At 42.2% G+C, this 9,886-nt stretch overlaps 1 long non-coding RNA gene across 1 annotated transcript in view; it reads right to left on the bottom strand.

Annotated features, from left to right (window-relative positions):
* LOC102765440 overlaps positions 1–9,886 on the bottom strand; it is a 179,239-nt gene that overhangs the window by 126,345 nt on the left and 43,008 nt on the right. The window lies entirely within an intron of this gene.

The following is a 9,886-nucleotide window of genomic DNA, read 5'->3' as shown; positions in this document are numbered from 1 at the left end:
ATTTAAAGTGAGCCTTCGCATTCATGGATAATTGAGACCATTATAAACTTTTGAACAATAATAGATACATAGGCAGAGCTGCCTCAAACAGATTGTCAAACTGCAGCGGGAAGGCCGGGGAGGGTTGGGGAGCAGGAGGGAGGGGGGTAAGAAATCAACCAAAGGACTTGTATTCATGCATATAAGCATAACCAATGGACATAAGACACTGTGGGGTAGGGGAGACCGGGAGATTGTAAGGGCGGAGAAAAAAAAAGGACACATATGTAATACCTTTGTAATACTTTAAGCAATAAAAAATAAAAAAAAAATAAAGTTATTTTGTTATGGAAATAAAAAAAATAATAATTAAAAAAAAGAAAGTCTGACAATTTCTTACAAGCCTAAACATACTCATGCTATGATCCAGCAATCAAGCTCCTTGATATGTACCCAAATGAGTTGAATACTATGTCAACACAAAAACCTGCACACAGATGTTGATAGCAGCTTTATTCGTAATTGCCAAAACTTGGAAGCAACCAAGATGTCATTCAGTAGGTGATTGGATAAACTGTGGTGCATTCCGACAAAGAAAGGAAATGAGCTTTCAAGCCATGAAATGACATGGTGGAACCTTAAATGTTTATCACTAAGTGAAAGAAGCCAATCTAAAAAAACTACAAAGTGTATCTTTACATATTCTTGAAAAGATAAAACTTTGGACACAGTAAGAAGATTGGTGGCTGCCAGGAGTTGAGGGGAAGAGGGATGAATACGTGGAGCACACAGGATTTTTAGGGCAGTGAAAATATTCTGTATAATACCATAATGGTGGATACATGTCAATATACATTTGTCCAAACTTATAGAAGGTACAACATCAAGAGTGAGTTGCAATGTAAACTATAAACTCCAGGCGATAACGATGTGTCAACTCAGGTTCATCAACTGTAATAAATGTACCACTATGGTGGTGGATGTTAATAATGGGGGAGGCGGGGGCAGGCTAGAAGAGGTTAATGGGGGGGAAAATGGGGATATATGTAATACTTTAAACAATAAAGATTTAAAAAAATAATGGGGGAGGCTATGCATTAGTGGGGATATATGGGGAATCTCTATAACTTCCCTTCAATTTTGCTATGAACTTAAAATTACTCTTTAAAGTGAAGCTGTTTTTTTTTTATTTTTAAAAAGCAGGCTAACAAAATAAGCCACCAATGAAAAGACTCCTATTGCCGAAGCCGGTTTGGCTCAGTGGATAGAGCGTCGACCTGCGGACTGAAAGGTCCCAGGTTCGATTCCGGTCAAGGGCATGTACCTTGTTTGCGGGCACATTCCCAGTGGGAGATGTGCAGGAGGCAGCTGATCGATGTTTCTCTCTCATCGATGTTTCTAGCTATCTCTCTCCCTTCCTCTCTGTAAAAAATCAATAAAAAATATTTTAAAAAATTATTAAAAAAAGAAAGAAAAGGCTCCTATTATACTGAAATAACAAATATTCATAATAAAAAAATTGAACTTTATGTAAAATAAGGATTTTTTAAAAATTTAGACTCCCCTTCACTCCCCACATCTGTAATGGATCTAACAAAGATTTGAGAGGATTCCATGAGTTACCCCAACTACCTGCAATGGCTGGCACATGGTGAGTGCCCAAAAAATGTTACATATTACATGTATACCTTGGTTTTTTAATCCTCACCAGAGGACATTTTTTCCATTGATTTTCAGACAGAGTGGAAGGGAGGGAGGAAGGGGGGAAGGGGTAAAAGAGGAAGGAAGGGAAGGGGGAGAGAGAAAGAGAGAGGAAGGGAGAGAGAAGTAGAGAGAGAGTGAGGAACATCCATGAGAGAGAGACACATTGATTGGTTGCCTCCCGCACATACCCAGAATCAAACCCATGACACTTCGGTCCACGAGTCTACACCAGCGGTTCTCAACCTGTGGGTCGCGACCCCTTTAGGGGTCAAACGACCCTTTCACAGGGGTCGCCTAAGACCATCGGAAAACACATATATATTTATATATTGTTTTTGTGATTAATCACTATGCTTTAATTATGTTCAATTTATAACAATGAAATTGGGGGTCTCCACAACATGAGGAACTTTACGTAAAATAAGGATTTTTAAAAGATTAAAGGGTCACGGCATTAGGAAGGTTGAGAACCACTGGTCTACACCATAACCACTGAAAACACTGGCCAGTCAGGTATACCTTGTTATATTGTGCTTCACTTTACTGCATTTCACAGTTGTTACTTTTCTTACAACTTGAAGGCAAGACTCTCCATCAGCACCATTAGGAACTAGCTTTACAGTGGTGATTGGGAACCAAACTCGAAATATTTCCAAGGTACGGTTTATTGTTTCTAGCACCCTGGACAGCATCTGACACAAAGTAGGCACTTGCTGGCCCTAGGAGATCCAGCCACCTGCAGAAAGAAGCCAGTCTAAGGAAGGAAAGGACCTGGAAGGCCTTGGCAGCCAATGGAATTATTCAATAGGCAGGCAAGCAGGTAAACAAACCTGCCTGAAGAAACCAGTTCTGCAACCTTCCTCTGGATGCTCTAGGCCCAGATCCCAGAGCCTGTCTCAAAACTTTGATCTAGGACAGTGATGGCGAACCTACAACACGCGTGTCAGAGGTGACACGCGAACTCATTTTTTGGTTGTTTTTTCTTTGTTAAATGGTATGTAAATATATAAAATAAATATCAAAAATATAAGTATTTGTTTTACTATGGTTGCAAATATAAAAAAATTTCTGTATGTGACACGGCACCAGAGTTAATTAGGGTTTTTCAAAATGCTGACACACCGAGCTCAAAAGGTTCGCCATCACTGATCTAGGTGGTTTAATTGTTTCCCATTTAGATACAATTCAAAAGACTTTAGAGCTGTGTCCCTCACAAGCTTGCTTCCAGCACTTCAGGTTGGTGGCCAGTTGCTTTGCCACGTTCCATGAGTCACTTCCTACAAATGCTGAGAGGAGAGCCCCTTGTGATGGCTAGATTGGTAAATGGATTTGTGTGCTTGCAAATATTTACTGAACACACCTGTAATCATATTTTTGTTCTACTAGGAGAGACAATTGGGAAAATTTTTGATTTCCCAGCCTTCTTTGTAGTTAAGAATGGTCATGTGACTTTACATGGCCAATGACACATAAAGGTGAGTGAGTCTGTTGGCATTATAATTCTTGACTAAATAAACAACGCTTTGCTCCAGGTATTGCAGGAAGGAGTTCTTTGGGAAAGGTGAAGTGCTACTGCTAATGATGGGTACTGTTCTGAAATGGAGGTGGCATAGCCTTCAGGGACATTGAGTTCCCCTGAGTCTACTACACAGACTAGTACAAATAGCTGGCATCCATTCATGTCACTACCTGCTGTGCACTGTTTTAAATGCAATACAAATGTTAACTCATTTCCTTCTCAGCAAAGGACCAAAAGGCAGGTATTATTATCTCCATTTACAATAACAGAAGTCAAGTACACAAAGTAAGCACCTTGCCCAACATGGATTTTAAGTGGCAGAGGGGATATTAGAACCCAAGTGATCGACTTCTCTGAGACTCTTCATTGTTAGCTACACTTACAAGTATGAGCCCAGGCCAGTCCTGTGAAAATAACCAAAGCCATCCCGCCACACATTGAGCATTTACTATGTGGCAACCCTGGAACTAAGTGCAGTCAGTGTGTGTGTTACCCTGCAAACACGCACTTCGCTTAGCATCATGACTGTGTCCAGTGAAAAGGTAATAGGTGACAGGACTTGTCACATGATTAGTAAGAACTGTGGAGACTAGAGGGGCCTCCACCAGACACCAGATCATGACTCACGGAAACAGGTTGCAGGTCAATTTTCTTTCATTATTAACCACAGTAAATCATCCGCTCTCAAGGACATTCTTGTCCTCTCCTTGGCCACATGTGATAAAGGCCATATGTACCTTACCACAGAGAAAAGCAGGGCATGGAAGGAAACAGAGCTGAGAATCAAGGCCATGATCCCTCGCAGCTAAAACAGATCCTCCTCCCTTGTTTTAGCCTCACAGACCTTCCCTCTGCTCTGGAAGAAGTCACTCGGCTGGATAAAGAGAGAGCTCCAAGATGTGCTGTTAAATAAATAAAAATTTTAAAAAGCAAAGTGCAGGAGAGGGTATGGAATAGGCTACATTTTGTATAAGGAGGGGAAGATAAAAATAGATAATAGATATTTGTAGGGTTTTTTTTAAACCTTAGAAAGATATGCCAGAAACTAATACAAATGATTACTCAAGAGGAACAAGGTGGGCAGGGGAAGGGGTAAGAGAGACCTGCCAGTGTGTATGTCTATACACATGCACACAGGCATGCATGTGCATAGGCACACACAGAGAATTGATTTTTGAAGCACATTAATGCATGACCTATTTTTTAAAAAGTATCACAAGTAAAAACAAAGCAGGGTAATGGCAGAGGGTCAGAGAAGGCTTGTGATTGTAGACCTGAATGCATCCATCTGTGGGACTGTAGGATATTGTCCAAATCTCCCACTGGCCTGTGGATTCCTGAGGGCAGGCCTAGACCTGCTCTGGCTGCCAGCCAGATGCCAGCACGCAGCTAGTGACTGAGAAATGCTTAAAATGAACGTGAGTAGATGCACCAAGCAACCCACCTAGGCTTGTACCTCAGCTTGCAGCTGGGCTCTGTTTCCATGAAATAAAACTAATGGTTGAGGAGGAAGAGAACATAGCCACCAAGTGCAAGAAAAGTGCTCTAAGAAATAGTGCTGAAAGAAAGTGTGCACTGCAGGGATCAGCAAACTTTTTCTGTAAAGGGCCTGAAAAGTAAATATTTTAAGTTTGGGGGCCATATGGTCTTGGTTGCAACCACTCAACTCTGCTGTTATACTGTGAAAGCAGCCACAGATAATACATAACTGAGTGAGCACGGATGGTTGTGCCCCAATAAAGCTTTATTCATGGATACTAAAACCTGAAGTTCATACAATTTTACATGCCATGAAATATTTTTTTTAACCACTAAAAATTGCAAACACTATTCTTAGTTTCTGGACCATACAAAAACAGGCAACACGGCACTATGTTGATGTATTTGATGTATGTAGACACTTTCTAAAAGGAGACAGGTCACAGTGGCTGCTTCAATGGAGGGTTCAGGGATGGGAAGGAAGTTGACTTTTTTACTTTAAAATAATGTACCATGTTCAAATTAATAAAATATTGTTTGAAAGTTAGTACTAAAGAGAGAAAGGAGGCTGTGTATGAAGAACCCAAGCTCTGGAGTAAGAGACCAGGGCCGAAATCCCAACTCTCTTCCTCACTTGCTGTGCATCCAACAGGCAAGTTGTTTTACCCCTCTGAGCCTTAGCACTTTGGGGATTGGTACTGGCCTCATGAGCTGTCGTGAGGATTCCATGGGTTAATCTTTTTGTACTTTGTCAGGCACCTGGACTGTGCTGGCTATTGTTATCTTTCTTAAGTCATTCATGGGAAAAAGTCCTTCTCTGAAGGGAAACCTGAAACATAACTGCAGCAATGAAATTCCCCTTGAAAGCCCGCCCAGTTCCACAGCGAGTCATCCATCTGTCCACGTAATAGATGCCTCGTGACCTGGGGAAGCTCATTTGTATTAGCAACCACATTCCACAGAGATGCATCCTGGAGCCACGACTGCACATCCTGTTCAACGGAGCTGCTCCCTAAGTCTGGGTCTACTCCTGATTGTCACACTGCAGGGCCATGCACTCATGAGATCATTAAGTGGCCATTTATTAAACACCTACTGTATGCAAGGACAAGCAGGTAGACATTCCTCTGGACCTCACTGTGGAGGCTGCAGGTACAAACATGAGCTTCTTTTAAAATAATTGGTAGGACCACAGAGTAGATGCTTTGGTTGTGTGTTCCCATAAACCTCGTATTTCTCTGTGTTTATTCATTTGACAAATATTTACTGATCTCCTAAAGGCCAGGCGCTGTTCTAGGCACTTGGTCTTAACAAGGACCGTCATTCTCTGAACTTTAAAACCTGCCAGAAAGGAACCTGGGGAATGAATCACAGTTTCTTCTGTGTCCTCTGTGCTCAGCTCAAGCCATGGCCAGCAAATATCCAACATTAACTGGGTCAAATTACTGAGCATGGAGGACATCTGGTATCTGGGCCTATCTGGTATCTCTGCCCCAACTTTTGGTGACAGCAGTCCACTTTTCCTGGGGACAACCATTCCTTCTATCTGTGGGGGACCCTGACCATTCACATGACTCAAGCTAGGCCAATCAGTTGCTCGACCTGAAGAATTTGAATTTCAAACTGCTAATAAAAATAATGGTAATAGCAGCAGCAGTAAAATAAAAATAGCAATTAATACTTATCTAACCATATACTTTGTATAAGGTACTATTCTATATGTCTCAAGTATCTATCAATTTATTTCATCTCATAGCAAGTCTGTTCTTAGCCCTGTCTGAAAAACTGAGGCACAGAAAGGCTGGGAAACTTCTGAATAAGTGTTGAGGTTGGAATGGATGGCCAAGAGGCCAGCTAAAGAGTCAGAGCTCTTCACTGCTACCCTCCACTGCCTCCTCCACCCCAGGATCGCAGGGCCCTAAGGACATGGCCCTGAATATCCAATGTGAGATGCCCTGAGCTGCTCTTCAGTTTTACTTTTGCTGCAGGGGGCCACACTGGGTTCTGGTGCTTGCAACCCAAGCAACCTGATCAATAAACTAGGACTACTTACTTGGTTTCACATGTTCTGCAAGAGAAACCTGCAGTACTTCAAATGCTACAGGGCCGGGACAGCTTAGAAACATTTTAGGAGGTAGAATCAGTGGTCACATTTTGGGGCAGCCTGCATCTGCAAGGACAGCCATCTTTCCACCTGGGGAGGGAAACCCAACAGGGGACTGACAGCAGAGGGAAAGCCCAGGAAATACACTAGCAGCCCACCCCAGAGGGCTACTGCTGGCACTTGGGTGGAACAATCCTTTGTTACTATACCAATCCTCTGCATTGGGGGGCATTTACTATCCTTGGCCCCCAGGTCCTAAACTCCTGTAGTGCTCCCTCTCCTTCACTGTGAGACCAAACCGTCCCACATGTCTCCTAGGGGGTGGTATCCAGTGGCTGCATCCCTAACCCCCACACCAAGTTCCCATGTTTTGCAGCCTCTGTCAAGCACTTTCCTAACTTAGATTCTGGCCCCATGCTGGGTTCTTTGATTTTTTATTAGCTGTTTTAAGTCCCACAACATTCAAGTTTTAATTACTTATTAACACCCACTGAGCCTTTTCTCTTCCTCACAGCCACCAATGAAGTGGGCACCATGACCAATATCGCTCCCCTTTTATAGATGAGGAAACTGAGCCCCAACAGGCTGCGTGACTTGCTAGCAGGTAGGAAAGCCTCGATTTGGGCAGTCTCTTCAGAGTGTGGTGGCATTGGAGGTTATGACCAGTGTCTAGGGCTTTTCTGCTTGGTCCTGGAGATGGTCTGCTTCCCCTCTGCATTCAGCTTTAAACCTCACCACTGCCATAGGCCTCATCAGAAAACCCTCCTCGCTGCCTAGGTCAGGCTCTGCATTCCACAGATTAACATGCTCTCCAACCACCTGTAGTTTTTCCTTTAAAGAACTCATCACAGTGGCAATCAGTGCTTGTAAAGATATTCGTCAAGTGTCAAGTCTCTTGCCTCCCCTTCAGACTGTCAACTCCATGAAGGAGCATTGCTTAATGATGTGCTTGTGTCTGGTGGCCCAGACCTGGCACCATGTGGGCACTATGAATATTTGCTGAGTAACAAATCAACTACTTTTTTTAAAATTCACATTTAAAACTAGAACAGCAAAGCACTGGTTCTTACAAATGAAACCCGGGTGAAGGCCTTGCCTAGAATCAAGGGAAACAAAAAGATCAGTAGAGTCACCTGAGCATTTAAATGGTGGAACTGAGGAAGTGGGGATGCACCACTGGGTGACAGAACAGAGGGAAGAGAGTCTGTGATGGCACAATCATGGAAACTTAAAAGTTAGCATTAAAAATAAATGCTGGAGAAACAAGAGCATTAAAGTAAACACCAATTATTCTGCCTAGAATTTCTACTCCTGCATTTCATGTCACACCCTCCCAACAACACTAAGGCTAACTAAGAGCACAGGGAATGGCGAACAGGACTGTCTGTGTTCAAATCTCATCTCTGCTGAGAATAACTACATACGATCTTGGGTGTGTATGTTAATTAACCACTGTGCATCAGGAAATAGGGATCAGTGGGATCTAGGTCATGATGTTGTTGTAAAATGAGTTCACCCATGAATACTGCCAGGCATAGAGTAAGCACTCAATAAAGACAAGCTGTTACCACAATATCACTGCTCTTCAGTCCCTACAACCAAGGGAATGGGAAGGCCACTTTGCCAGTGGGCCATACTTGTCCTATGATTTCCTACCACTGATGCCTAAGCTGCCCTCTCTCTTTGCTGCTGACCTTGGATTTTGAGCCAACAAAACAGTCCCTTGTTTATCTCGGGGAATCTAAAGTGAGTTCTGACACTTAGAAGCAAACATTCCAATATAACATCAATGTCCAGTCATTTGAGATGCCAACCACACATCTAACAGCACAGAAAAAAGGTACAAAGAGGTTGCATCAAATTGTAGAGGTTTCCCTCCCACACAACTCAAGAATGCACTTAACCCTCTCACAACCCCCTGGACCCCTCCAATATGGACAAGCAATTTAAATAGAACAGATGTCCAGCATTCCACTTCATGAACATTGGCTCTGGTGTGAATGTGAGATGAGAGTCAAGCATACGTATTCCCTCAAGCAGGCTAAGTTCTTCATCATAGAGTAGCTCACCACTCTGAGTGGTGTCCTATTATTCCAAGACACACATTTTTCAGACAGCATGACCTCTAAAGGCAAACCAATTCCTTTGGCAGGTGCTTATCAGAAGAAAGAATTCATTTTGAACCTGGGGAGAGGGGGAACTGACTGTATGGGGTAATATTTACTTTTTCTTGCCACCTAATACATATTCTCCTCTTTTTTTTAATAACTGAACTCCTATATGTTAGCCAGAACAATGCTGATGTGAGTGAAAGCTACATTTCCCACCCTCCCTTGAGGTCAGATGTGGTCACGTTCAGACCAATGGCATGGGAGTGGGAGAGGTTGTACTACTTCTGAGTTACCCCTTGGAAGTGTGATAGAATTCAGGAGCTTGATTAATAGGGGGTTACCTCTTTATTTTCAATGACCTCTAATTGCAATTCAGCACTTCCATAGGCAAACCACAATAGTCTTCACAACACCTATGAATTTCTCACCAACAGAAATCACAGGTTTTTAAAATAATAACATTACACAGTTCTTACAAACATCTCAAAATAGTATTCACACTCTTTAGTACTTTGAAATTATGTAGTTATAAAATTATGTCACTGAATTCTGCCATTTCTATGTCACAAATTTATCTTAATATTTTAAAAACTATATTTCAAAACAATTGGTAATTCCATGTGTTTTATTAATTTAAAAATATGATTTTGTGAAGTAGATGTCAAAGAGTCCATGGCACACAATATTAAGAAACTTCTGTTCTTTGAAAGTTAAACATTGTTAGCACATGACCCAGCAATTCCACTCTCAGGTACATATCCAAGAAAACTGAAAAATATGTTTACACGAAAACTTGTACACAAACAGTATCCTATCTAATAAAAGAGAAACATGGTAATTGGCGTACAACCGCTACCCTTCCCATTGGCTAATCAGGGTTATATGCATATTAATCAGTGAGATATGCAAATTAACTGCCAGCCAAGGTGGCGGCCGGCAGCCAGGCAGCTTGAAACTAACATGAGGCTTGCTTGCTTCAGTGACTGAGGA

This window comes from Myotis davidii, unplaced genomic scaffold (genome assembly GCF_000327345.1).
Source record: "Myotis davidii unplaced genomic scaffold, ASM32734v1 scaffold166, whole genome shotgun sequence".
Lineage (NCBI taxonomy): Eukaryota > Metazoa > Chordata > Mammalia > Chiroptera > Vespertilionidae > Myotis > Myotis davidii.
The sequence above is the reverse complement of the archived record's forward strand: the minus strand, read 5'-3'. Positions and strand labels throughout refer to the sequence as shown.